Here is a 12627-nt window from a genome sequence, read left to right on the forward strand (position 1 = left end):
CGTCATTCTGAACTCTATATCTGACATATTACCAATGTCTGTATTGATTAGGTCCCTAGCTTTTGGTACTTCCTCTTGTTCTTTTTTTTTTGTGGTGAATTTTTCCGCCTTTTCATTTTGTCCAGATAAGAGTAGATGAAGGAGCAAGTAAAATACTAAAAGGGTGGCAACAACCCCAGGAAAATATGCTTTAGCCAAATCAGAAGAGATCCCAAATCGTGAGGGGGGAGAAAGGGGATAAAAAGAGGTTCAGAAAAAGGAAAAAAAAAAAAAAAAAAAAAAGAAACAATTAAAAAAAGAAAACCAATAAAGAAAAAATATAAAAAGGAAAATATATATATATATATATATATTAGATAAACTAGTTAAAAAACGTTAAAAAAAGAAAAGGGTAAAAGTTAAAAAAATTTAGCAGAAGAAGAAAAATAAATTGAAAAAGAAAAAAATTAAATTAACTGCAAGGCTAAAGAGTCATGGGGAGAAAGCCATGAGTTCCGTGCTTTGCTTTCTCCTCCTTTGGAATTCCGCTGCTCTCCTTGGTATTGAAACTGCACTCCTTGGTAGGTGAACTTGGTCCTGGCTGGGCTTCTTGTTGATCTTCTGGGGGAGGGGCCTGTTGTAGTGATTCTCAAGTGTCTTTGCCCCAGTTGGAGTTGCACCGCCCTTACCAGGGGCCGGGCTGAGTAATCCGCTCGGGTTTGCTTTCAGGAGCTTTTGTCCCCTGAGCGCTTTCCGTAGAGTTCCGGAGGGCGGGAATGAAGATGGCGGCCTCCCGGTCTCCAGCCCGGAGGAGCCGAGAGCCCGGGGCCCCACTCCTCAGTGTGCCCTCAGAGAACAGTGCCGATTTATTCCCATCACCCTGTTCCGGCCGCACTCCGAGCTGACCGAGCCTGCGACCGGTTCAAGGTAACCCCGAGCTTAGAGCTTACTCCTCGGCTCTGTCTCTGTAGCTGGCTTCCCTGTTCTAATACCTGTAAGCTCTGTGACACTCAGACATCCCAGATCCTTCTGTGACCCTGCGGGACCTGAGCCCACGCTGACCCTGCGTGGGCTTCACCCCGGTTAAGCCTCTGGAGCGATGTCCCTCAGCGGAACAGACTTTTAAAAGTCCCGATTTTGTGCTCCGTTGCTCCGCCGCTTGCCGGGAGCCGGCCCCTTCCCCCGCGGTCTATCTTCCCGTCGCTTTGGATTCACTTCTCCGCCAGTCCTACCTTTCAGAAAGTGGTTGATTTTCTGTTTCTAGAGTTGCTGTTCTTCTTCTCTTCTATCTCCCATTGGATTTGTAGGTGTTTGCAATCTTTAGATAAGCTATCTAGCTGATCTCCCGCTACCTGAAGTAGTCTCAGCCTGCTACTTCTACGCCATCTTGACTCCTCCGGCCTCATTGAGGTTTTTTGATTTGTATTTCCCTTGTGGTTAGTGATGTTGAACATCTTTTCATGTGTCCGTTAGCCATTTGTATGTCTTCTTTGGAGAAATCTGTTCATGCCATCTGACTTCTTGACTGGGTTATTTATTTTTGGGGTGTTGAGTTTGATAAGTTCTTTATAGATCTTGGATACCAGCCCTTTACCTGATATGTCATTTACAAATATCTCTCCCATTCTGTAGGTTGCCTTTTAGTTTGGTTGACTGTTCCCTTTGCTATGCAAAAGTTTTTATCTTGATGAGGTCCCAATACTTCCTTTTTGCTTTTGCTTCCCTTGCCTATGGAGATATGTCTTGCAAGAAGTTGCTGCAGCTGAGGTCAAACAGCTTGCTGCCTTTGTTCTTCTCTAGGATTTTGATGGATTCCTTCTCACACTGAAGTCTTTCATCCATTTTGAGTTTATCTTTGTGTGTGGTGTAAGAAAATGGTCCAGTTTCCTTCTTCTGCATTTGGCTGTCCAATTTTCCCAGGACCATTTATTGAAGAGACTGTCTTTTTTCCATTGGATATTCTTTCCTGCTTTGTTAAAGATTGGTTGACCATAGAGTTGAGGATCCATTTCTGGTCTCTCTATTCTGTTCCATTGATTGATCTATGTGTCTGTTTTTGTGCCAGTACCATGCTGTCTTGATGATCACAGTTTTGTACTATAGCTTGAAGTCAGTCACTGTGATGACGCCAGCTTGGTTTTCTTTTTCAACATTCCCCAGATGATTTCAAGGTCTTTTCCTGTTCCATACAAATTTTAGGATTGTTTGTTCCAGCTCTGTGAAAAATGTTGATGGTATTTTGATAGGGATTGCATGGAATGTGTAGATTGCTTTGGATAGCGTGACATTTTAAAATTATCCTTCCAAACCATGAGCATGGAATGCTTTTCCATCTCTTTCTGTCTTCCTCAATTTATTTCGTATGTGTTCTGTAGTTTTTAGATTACAGATCCTTTACTTCTTTGGGTAGGTTTATTCCTAGGTATCTTATGGCTTTTGGTGCAATTGTAAATTCATTAACTTTTGTTTATCTGGAAAATTATCTATCCCTCTATTCTGAATGTTAGCTTTGCTGGATCGAACATTCTTGGGTGCAGATTTTTCCTACTCATCACTTTGAATGTATCATGACATACACTTCCAGTCTGCAAAGTTTCTCCTAAAACATCAGTGGATAGCCTAATGGAGTGTCCTTTGTATGTAACTGCTTTCTTTTGCTGACTTCAAAATTCTCCGTTTATCACTATTATTTGTCATCTTATTTTCTGTGTGTCTTGATGAGAACCTCCTCAGGTTGATTTTGTTGGGTGATCTCCTGTGCCTCCTGGATCTGAATTTCTGGGACATTTTCAACTTTGGGAAATTTTCAGCTATTTTTTTTTTTTCAAATAAATTTTCTGTCCCCTCTTCTTTCTCTTCTTCTGGGATCCTTATAATGCAAATGTCATTACAATTGATGGTGTTGCTAAGTTCCCTAAATATAATCTCATTTTGCATATTTTTCTCTTCTCACTGCTCAGCTTGATTACTTTCAATTACTGTGTCCTCCATCAGTGTTCACTGAATCATTTCTCTTCTTCATCTAGTCTATTATTTATTCCATCTAGTGTATTTTAATTTTACTTATTGTGTCCTTCATCTCTAATTGGTTCTTTTTAAATTATTATTACATTATGTTAGTCACTATACAGTATGTCATTAGTTTTTTATGTTATTGGTTCTGTTTTAATTTTATTGTTAAGGGTTTCACTAATGTCCTCTACTCTTTTCTTAAATTCAGTGAGTATCTATGATCATTACTTTAAATTCTCTATCAGGCATATTACTTATCTCCATTTTGCTTAGGCTCTTGCTGTGATCGCCTGTTCTTTCATTCCAGACATATTTCTCTTCTCTCCTCATTTTGTCTAACTCTCTATGTCTGTTTCTGTGTTAGGAAAGACAGCTATGTCTCCTGCACTTGAAGGTAATGGTCTTATGAAGAAGGGGTCCTTTAGTGCCCTGTCATGCAGTGTCCCCTGTCCACCAGGACCTGTCACTTCAGGGGTGTCTCCTATTTGTGATGTGTGTGCCTTTTCTTGTGGCTGAGCTCCTTTTTCCTTCAGTCCAGCCATTTGCAGTAGCTCTTTTTGCTGGTTGTGGGCAGTGTTTGGTAACTCTAGTGTTAGGGGGCTAGTCTACTTGAGTAGGTGTTTATCTGAGATGCAGTAGCACAAAACTGGAGGGCACTTTCCCTGTGTTGTATCCTGAGAAATTTTTATTGGCAGGTGGGGCCTACAGCCAGACCAGTTGTCTGCTGCCAGCCCACAGTGTGGCTGTCTTTCCCTCTCTCTGGGTCAAGAATCATTTTGTGTGGTGCTTGCCACTGTAAGAGCTGCTTGCTATCAGGTCTGTGACACTACTCTGTATAGGCTCCAGCCAAGAAGGTACTAGAGAGGGTAGATCTGCCAAAGAGCAGTGCAGGGGGCAGTGATATAGGGTAGGAGTGCTGGGGAAATTTGCATGAACCTGCCCTCTGTGGGAGGGGTCCTGCTGTGCAGGGACTGGGGCAGCCTGTCCAGAGCAGGGATATCTCCAGAAGCATAGCATGATGGGACAAGATGGCAACATGAGCAAGTTAGGTAGTGAGTCCTGCAGATGGTCATTGTTTATGCTGGGGAATGTGGAAGGAAGATGACACTTGCTGGTCCCTTTGTTCCTGGTGGAGTACCCCAGGGATTTTTTCCCTACAAGACATGCTCTCAGATTAATAAATAACTCTCCCTCCTGTATGCCCCTGGCACCTTTCCGACTGCTACTTTTATGTTGTGTCTCCAGGCTGTTTGTTGTACTCTTTATGGGCAGGGACCCAGTTTCTTTTTGCCCTTCCAGCTCTGAGTGAGCTCACTGATTTTTTTAAATTCCATGCTCTAAGTCCCACGGGTTGTGAGAACTCATGAAATTTGGCCCCTCTGGTCTTTAAAGCTGAATGTTATGGGTATTTGCCTCCCCCATGTGGGCTCCCTCAGTAGTCTCTCTTCCTTCTCTGTGTCTGTAGAATCCCTCTCTCCTGCAGAGAGTCTCACAAGTCCCTTTAGTTCCCAACTGCATCTCCAGCCTTCCTACCCTCTTCATTGTGGCCTCTTCTCTACATTTACTTGTAGAGCTTATTCTGCCAGTCTTTTGGCTGTTTTCTAGGTTATTTATTGATGTGAGTGTTACCTACTTGTATCGATGTGACAAGGTGAGCCTCTGCTCCTCCTATTCTGTCATTCTCCCTGGAATGGAAGACTTTCTTTTGAAATGTTCCCCCTCAATCTTTGCACTTAAAGGTCTTTGCACTCAATCTTTGCACTTTTTTCCTTTTTATATGCTTTAGTGGCACTGCTAGTGGACTCCAAGTCCAGAGTCAGGTATACTATCAGTAATTAAAGTCTTTGTCTCATAGTAATAATGTTGATATTCCAGCCCTAGTTATTCAACCAAGGGAGGGCTTGTACCCAAGCTTCATCTGCAATAATTTCTCCTGCAACCACAAGTACACTGATTTGTATCAGATGTACTCCCAGGCAGCATTTCCCACTTATTTTTAGCCTCCTTAATTCAAATAGTCAGTTTTGATCCAGACAGACCTTGCCACTCAAAGGTTTTTTTAATATCTACTACTGATGTACTGTGCTACTCCAACCCCAGTATACTTCTGTGCATTTAGAATCCATGGGAATTTTTTTTTTATTGAGGTTATGCTGTTTTTATTATTACATGTATAGTATTATAATTTATTTAAACACTTTTATTGGAATGATCATTATTCAGCTGTATTGGAAGAAAATTTCCCAGTGCTAAGTTTACCTCCTTACCTTGATCCAAAGTCTTTAATGAGTTTTCCAGACCTTGTCATAAACACTCAGAAACATAGCAACTGTTATTCTTTGAATTGCATATCTCTACAGATGAATAAAAGTTCTTCTGACTAGCTTCTGTGAAATTTACCTGCACCAGTTAGAGCCTTCTTGTCTACATGGCATGTGTGGCAGCTTGAACTATTCTTACATAAGCATCTATCATAAATACCGTGAGCTTGGCATAAAACGTCTATGAGTTCTCTCACCTTCAAGTCAGATTGTGCATGAAGAAAAGGTGGATCTACCTCGCCTTCCTTTGTTGTTGTCGTTTTTTTTAAACTTTTTGTTTTAAAGTAATGATAGAGCCACAGGAAGTTGTACAGAAATGTACAGAGTTTTCTGCCTTCTTTGTAAATGTACTATAGTACTGGATTTTCTTGGAATTATTTTTGTTACTATCTCCCACATTCTCTTCTAAATATTTGATATACATTTGTACATAAAGATAGCTGGGTTCAGAACATATTTGCTTGTAAATTCTAACTTACTCATTTAAAGTTTTCTTTAAATGAAAAACATTGTTTTTCAATGATACTAACTAAAATTAACAAAGGCTCTGAAATATTTACTATATAATGGTGCTTTTCCTATACTGAGATATGCAGAGTTAAACTTTATTTTCATACGCACTATGACAGCATACACACACATTCTTAGGATATCTATGGAATTTACATAGATAAAACTGTACGATAGCATGTTTTTCAAATTGGGAATTACTATCTTACAGACTTGGACAGTGAGAACATCATCACTTTCCTGTGGACTTTTGAACAGAAATGGCAGGATCTTCTGCTTCTTTTTATCCTGGTTATAACTCATTTCCTTAATATTGTTTTCCCTGTATCTTACCATATTTTTTTTTCTCTTTTTTCTCTACCAGTACTTTCTGTAACTTCCTTTGCAGTATTCATTGTTAAGTTAATTAATTAATAATTATTAAGTTAGTTACTCTCTTCATAGTACAGTTCTTTTCTCCATCTCTCTCTGAAACAGCAGGCCACATACATAAAATATCATTTATTTATTCATTCATCAATGAACACTGTGTCTGTCCTGCCAATTAATAGCTATTGTGAGTGTCATTAAGTCCCATAGAGCTAGGGACCCATAAATGGGTATGTGTCCTGAATATCATCAATAACTCTCATGTGGGAGCTTTAGCACAGGATCTAAGAAAGAGAAAAAGAAAAGTTACCCATTAAAGAATTTCAACATCCGAAATAATGAAATCAGTGTCCTTTCAGAATGTATACAACATCAAAATTCCATTTGTGTTTTTGAGAATTTTTGCTTAGGTATAAACTTTAGCCAGTTATAACAATTGTTTTGAAGTTATTATTGCTGATTTTGTTTCTAAAGGGTATACATTTCTTTCTTCATTTGTATTTCTTTCTTCACTGAATTTTCTGCCAATATTAAGTAAGAATGAAAAAAAAATGGAAAAGAAGCTAAAAAGAAAAGGTATACCAGCAAGAAAGGCAGAGGGACATTTATTTTTAAAATGAAACAGAGTAATTTGTGTTGCTCACAATGCAAATGTTGCTAATAATAGATATCATACATTGTTCATAGACTTACAAATATTTAGAAACTGTTTTAGAAGTATAGCAAATAAACCTTTAGAGTGATATACAGTTACTCAAAAGCACATTAGAGAATGTGCTTCAGAAGTTGCTTTTATAAAAATTGTCTTAAAGATAAATATAAAGCATCTCCTAAATTTCTGAATTTCTGATATACATGAAATATTTCCTTTTTCTTTTTTCCTTTTCTTTCTTCTTTTCTTTCTTTCTTTCTTTTTTTTTTTTTTTCTATTGTATTAACAAAGACAGCTTTGGGGAAAAAATTGCCCCCCAGAGAAAGAGATTGGAAATGTTTATCACAAATCGCAGATGCTGCTTTCCTTGTATGTAATATGTAAATTGTTAAATGTTTTGTTAATGCATAGGTAAAACTATTGTGGTTGTGTTTGTTTATTGTTTACTTATTTCTCTTCTGATTGGCTTCTGTGTTTCCTCCGAACTCATCTGAATTTGGGGTCTCAGAATTTGTGCAAAGACAGAACTTGTTTGTGCCATTAATTGATTCATAAGAATAGGCTTTTAAAATTTTTTTGAAAATAATACTGCCTTGAAAAAAATATAGGTATACTTACAGATTTTTGCAGTGGCCCTGGAATTTATATAACACATACACACATGAGATTAGAAACTTCTTAAGATCGACCCAGTTCCTGGGGAACATAAAAAGTCATGTAAGACAGGCTAGATGCATTTATGTAGGGCATAGTTGTTACAGCTGTGCACATCTCAGCAATATCCTCTTTGCTGAGGTAGAAAATACCAGAGGCCAGCATACCTCATATCAGTACCCACTGATAACATTCTATACTTTAAAGAAGCAAAAAAAAAAAAAAAAAAGAACACTGGGGGAAGAAAACAGGCCCTCAAGACATTGTTCTTGTAATTCTACTTTCATCTTCACATCTTCACCTTAAACTAACAATATTTAGTTTAGAATAGCCCACGGACATTCTATTTAATTTTTATGAGTCATTCATTTTGATTGATACACTAGACCAAAATGGATAACTGAAAAATAAAGTATCCAGTTTTTCTGTGTGTAAAGACTATTGGAATCTTTGCTATCCAAACCCACAACTGTCTAAAGCTACCTTTGCCAATCCATCTCTGTGGGTGGCCTCTTGCAAAAAGGGTATCTTATCTAACAACCTCATATAAGAAGTGGAAGAGGACAGGGGAGAAAAGAGAAGAGGGATATCTTCCCTATCCAAGGACCATCGTTCATCCTGCTAATGAGTTAGTTTTTCTTCAGATTTCTCGACCAAAATATTCCCTATACCCTCCATAGTCCTGGTAACTCAGAACTTCAAGGGTTTTATTTTTTTTTTCCTCTCTCTTTCTTCTTTAAAATTTCTATCCATTGACGTAGAAAATCATTCTAATTCCAAACCTGATAAACTTTAGTGGACTTTGAATTATTTTATATAATACCATCATATTAAAAAAAAAGCCTTAGATATGAGCGTCCCACATATGTTCTCAAAGGTATGAGTCTTTCTATAGGAATAGTAGAAGAATATGTCTCTCACCTCGTGTAGCAGAATCCCTGATGTGCCCCAAAATGGAATTGAAAGAAGACAAGGCATTAGAAAAGTATCGAAACATAGAAGAGAATTCGGTTGATATAATCTCAGGAAGTTTCAGTAAGGTATACTTTTGATTTATGAGAAGTTATGTCCAGCAATAGCAAAAGCTTGGGACCTGTATTATTCTAGGAATGCTTTTGGGTCTGACCAATCAGAGATTCAACTGGACGGGGATGACCATCCTCTCCCATCTTGGGTTAGATTAATGGAGATCTCCAAAGACCCAAGAAGCAGCAGCTGAACTAGAGAGTGATCCATGGTTAACAGTAACCCAGGGATAACAGGGGATCCTGTAGGAGTTCTGAATCTGGAGGAGAAAAAAAGGGGTTAGGAAAGAGGAAAGAGATTGTGGCAGTAGATAGGCCACTCAACTAGTAGCTTACAAGGGGCTCACCAAAGAAGTTCAGTCCTGACTACAAATTGGGACGTAATGTGAGACTTGGAGCCCAAGATTTAACAGTATTTATCCTTCAAGCTTTTCAGAGAATCTTTATTAATAAAGGCTAGTTAGGGAAAGAGAAATGAGATTGGGGACTATAGCTGAAATCTAATGCCTAGTATTAGACATATGGAAATGGCCAAGGGTAAAGAATAAAATAGGAAATTTGGAGCTGGGGTACCAGGAGGTACCTTGCAGAGATGTGACACTTTTGCCCCATGCCAGAATAATTTCACATTACTCTCAACTTCTGGGGAGGCAGAAATCGCCTTTGGTTATGCTCTTGTGAGTCTTGTTTAGCCATGGAAACTGAGTGATGCTGACCTTGAAGGAAAGGAGCTCAGTTGTATTGAGTATAAAGAACTGGGGGTGACAAAGTCAGGGGCTGGTAAGGGCTTATCAAACCAAGGATGCTTTTGGGAATGCACTGGCCTCTATGGTATTTCTCCTATTTTCTATCTTTGGAAATGTGGCTCATGTGTTTGTTGCAATTAATTCATGTGATGTCATATTTTATGAGTGTATGAGTTGTGTATTGAACACTGAACTTTTATTTTCTTTATTTTATATGTTATGGTTAATAATCTCTTCTGTTTTCAATTATTTTGTAGGCCCTTGAAATCCTAGAGGATTAAACACTATGTTGACCATGTCTAATGACAAAAAAGGCCTAGACTAAATAATTAGGAATTCACAGCACATTATCCATGTGAATATTATATTTCCCCCTCCTTCTTTAAGTACACCGGTCCTGTGATATGAAGTCCATGTGTGTTCAGCTCCATTTTCCGTGGCTGATGAACTGTCTCATATATTATGACAATAACTGACCTACATATCTAATCTTCTAAGAATTTTGCTGTGTGTTTTCACACTTTTTTGTGCCTACACAGACATTTTAATGGGACGTTGGCAGGGATTATCATGAGTTGCTAGCCCATTGCTTTCTTAAAAATATTTTTTTCTTTTTTAGTCATTTATCATTGCTACAAAGATGGTTAATAGGTAAAACTAATAGTGTTTGAATGGCTCCCAGCTTATAGATTTTTTTTTTTTTCCCTTTTTACCTTGGCTGGAGAATCCTTAGGCTAGAATCCGAGAGATCCAGGGGTAGATTGGAGCATTTAAAAACCTGATGTTGGAACCAAGCTGTCTGGATTCAAATCACCATTTGTTTTATTTGTTTATTTGTTTTGTTTTGTTTTCTTTTACTAGATGTACAACACTGGGGACCTTGGGTATGTTTCTGTTGTCTAGGCTTTATTTTCTTTATCTGTAAAATAACATTAGTGAGAGGATGTGACAAAGTGATGGGGAAAACATTTAGAGAAACACCCACATTGAGTAACTCTGTAGAGCTATTATTATTGTTGTCTTTGAAGACCAACAGTATAATTTTATACAATTGCCTTGAAACTTATGTTTAGCATTTTTTTAATTATACTTTGATCATACTTAGAGCCACAGAAGCCAAAGATATATGCCTCTCTTCGTAAGATTTCAAATGATACTGATGATTATAAAAATGAATAAATGATAAATACTATGGTTTATTAACATGGTTTTAAATTCTCTATCTTTGGGTGATAAAACAAGTTTATATCTCATGACTACTATGGTTGTTTGAATCAAAACCATGTTAACAATCATTCAGGATACCATGTATTTTACTTTAAAAATATTGAAAGATGGAAGCCAAATATATAACTGTCAGGACATTTGTTGTCAGTTTACCAAAGCTCATCTCTCACTGTGATCAGGCTTAGATTTACAATTGTCATAACAAAGGGTGCCAAAGAGTCCAAGGGTGAAGTTGCTTTGCTTAAATTTTTTTTGTGTGATTTTTTTCTGGTTTTTATTTATTTGGCATAATTTATCTTTTTAATGTTTTTATCATTTGTAATACTTTTTCCTCTGGTGCCTGGAGTTTGCAGTTCTTTTTTTTTTTTTTTTTAAAGATTTTTATTTATTTGATAGAGAGAGATCATAAGTAGGCAGAGAGAGAGAGGAGGAAGCAGGCTCCCCGCTGAGCAGAGAGCCCGACGCGGGGCTCGATCCCAGGACCCCGAGATCATGACCTAAGCTGAAGGCAGAGGCTTAACCCACTGAGCCACCCAGGTGCCCCAAGGAGTTTGCATTTCTTAATGGCTCTGGGCCAGAAAGGTGAAAAATAAAGAATGAGCTCTGTAAAACACTGAAACTACAAGCTTTTGTGTACAGTTTTTGAGGTCCAGCAGGTGCTGGCAGAAAAGAAAATAGAATCCTTGCTGTCTCACTATTGATAGAAAACTAAAATCAGTGGCATGGAGAACAAAATCCCAAAGTCTACAGACTTCTACACATCTCTTATTTATAACAATACATCTATATTAGGCAAAGCCTATCCAGTTTTTTATGACTTAATTGGTTCTCTCTCTTTGCATTTATAACACCAATCTACTTTCTGTCTTTCAACATATATCCCAGAGAAAGGAAATAGAAAATAAAACACATTATTCAGTAGGATTTCATTGTGCACCAAGGGTAAAAAGCAGGCATGTATAAATGGAAAGACATTTAAAAGCCTTCCCAACTGAAATCTGGCAGGAGGTAAAACACTTCATTAGGATTTGTAACATCGATGGCGAACGGCTTCACACAATGTGCTACATTTGCGAATAAGGCACAAAATTGACTGTCAAAGAGATGTAAGACCAGAGCAGATTCCAATCCATTTTATACAGGGGACTCAATGGGAACCCTGTACCTCAGCAACTCCAAGACTTAGATTTCATAAACTGCTGGTGGAGATTCACCACTGAATCTTCATTTGGTTCTGAAATAAGTCCTCTCGATAATGACACCGTGTAAAGGGCACAGCTACATCCCGGAAGTCAATGGGCTTTTTACTGATATACTCTGAGAATTGCTGGCAAAAAAGCAATCCGCATTTCTTAAATTTGAAATGGAGACATTGACATATCCTAATGTTATAATGGTCATAATTATGTCACTTGGCAAAATGTATGGTTAAAGATAATGTCAGAGGTGCATTTTAGAATTCAGGGTCAGACACACAAAAAAGCAAAGGCTCTTCCACTCATATTGACTTCCATTATTGACCAGCTTATTAGCATGTAATAAGTATGTTCGCTTGCTGAGTTACAGACACATGACTTGCAAGCACCTTTTAAAAACATAAACCACTATTCAGTATTTAATTGTCTCTTTACCAATTGCTTTCTCCAAACCACCGTTCTTCCTCCCCGCTGACATTTTTTTGTTTCCCGGATCAAAGTCAAAACCATCAGGAATGACCCTTTTTTCTTCTATTCATAAATGCGACTTATGTAATTTAATATGTAAAAACACTATGAATGTAATTCTTTGCACTGTATGGGTGAAATAAAGATTTGCTCCAGAGCACCAATTTCCCACCTCATCCTATAAAGAGAAGTATATGATTTGATATGCTTCCTTTTAGACTTGAAATTTAAGAATCCTAAATAGAATTATTGTGGAACTCATATCCCCACCCTTATAAGATTCTTGATACATCTAATTCTCCTTTGCTGAAGGTATTTTTTTCTCCATTTTTACCTCCATTTGAACTGTGTTGTCAGAGTATGAGCTCCTCAAGGACAGGAGAGATGTCTGACTCATCTGGGTCCAACGTCTTATAGTGCCTGTAGCATAGATGTATTGCATTTCATTTATGCAAATATTAAAAATAT

Source organism: Enhydra lutris, unplaced genomic scaffold, assembly GCF_002288905.1.
Source record: "Enhydra lutris kenyoni isolate GAN:26980312 unplaced genomic scaffold, ASM228890v2 scaffoldscaffold70, whole genome shotgun sequence".
Classification (NCBI taxonomy): Eukaryota; Metazoa; Chordata; class Mammalia; order Carnivora; family Mustelidae; genus Enhydra; species Enhydra lutris.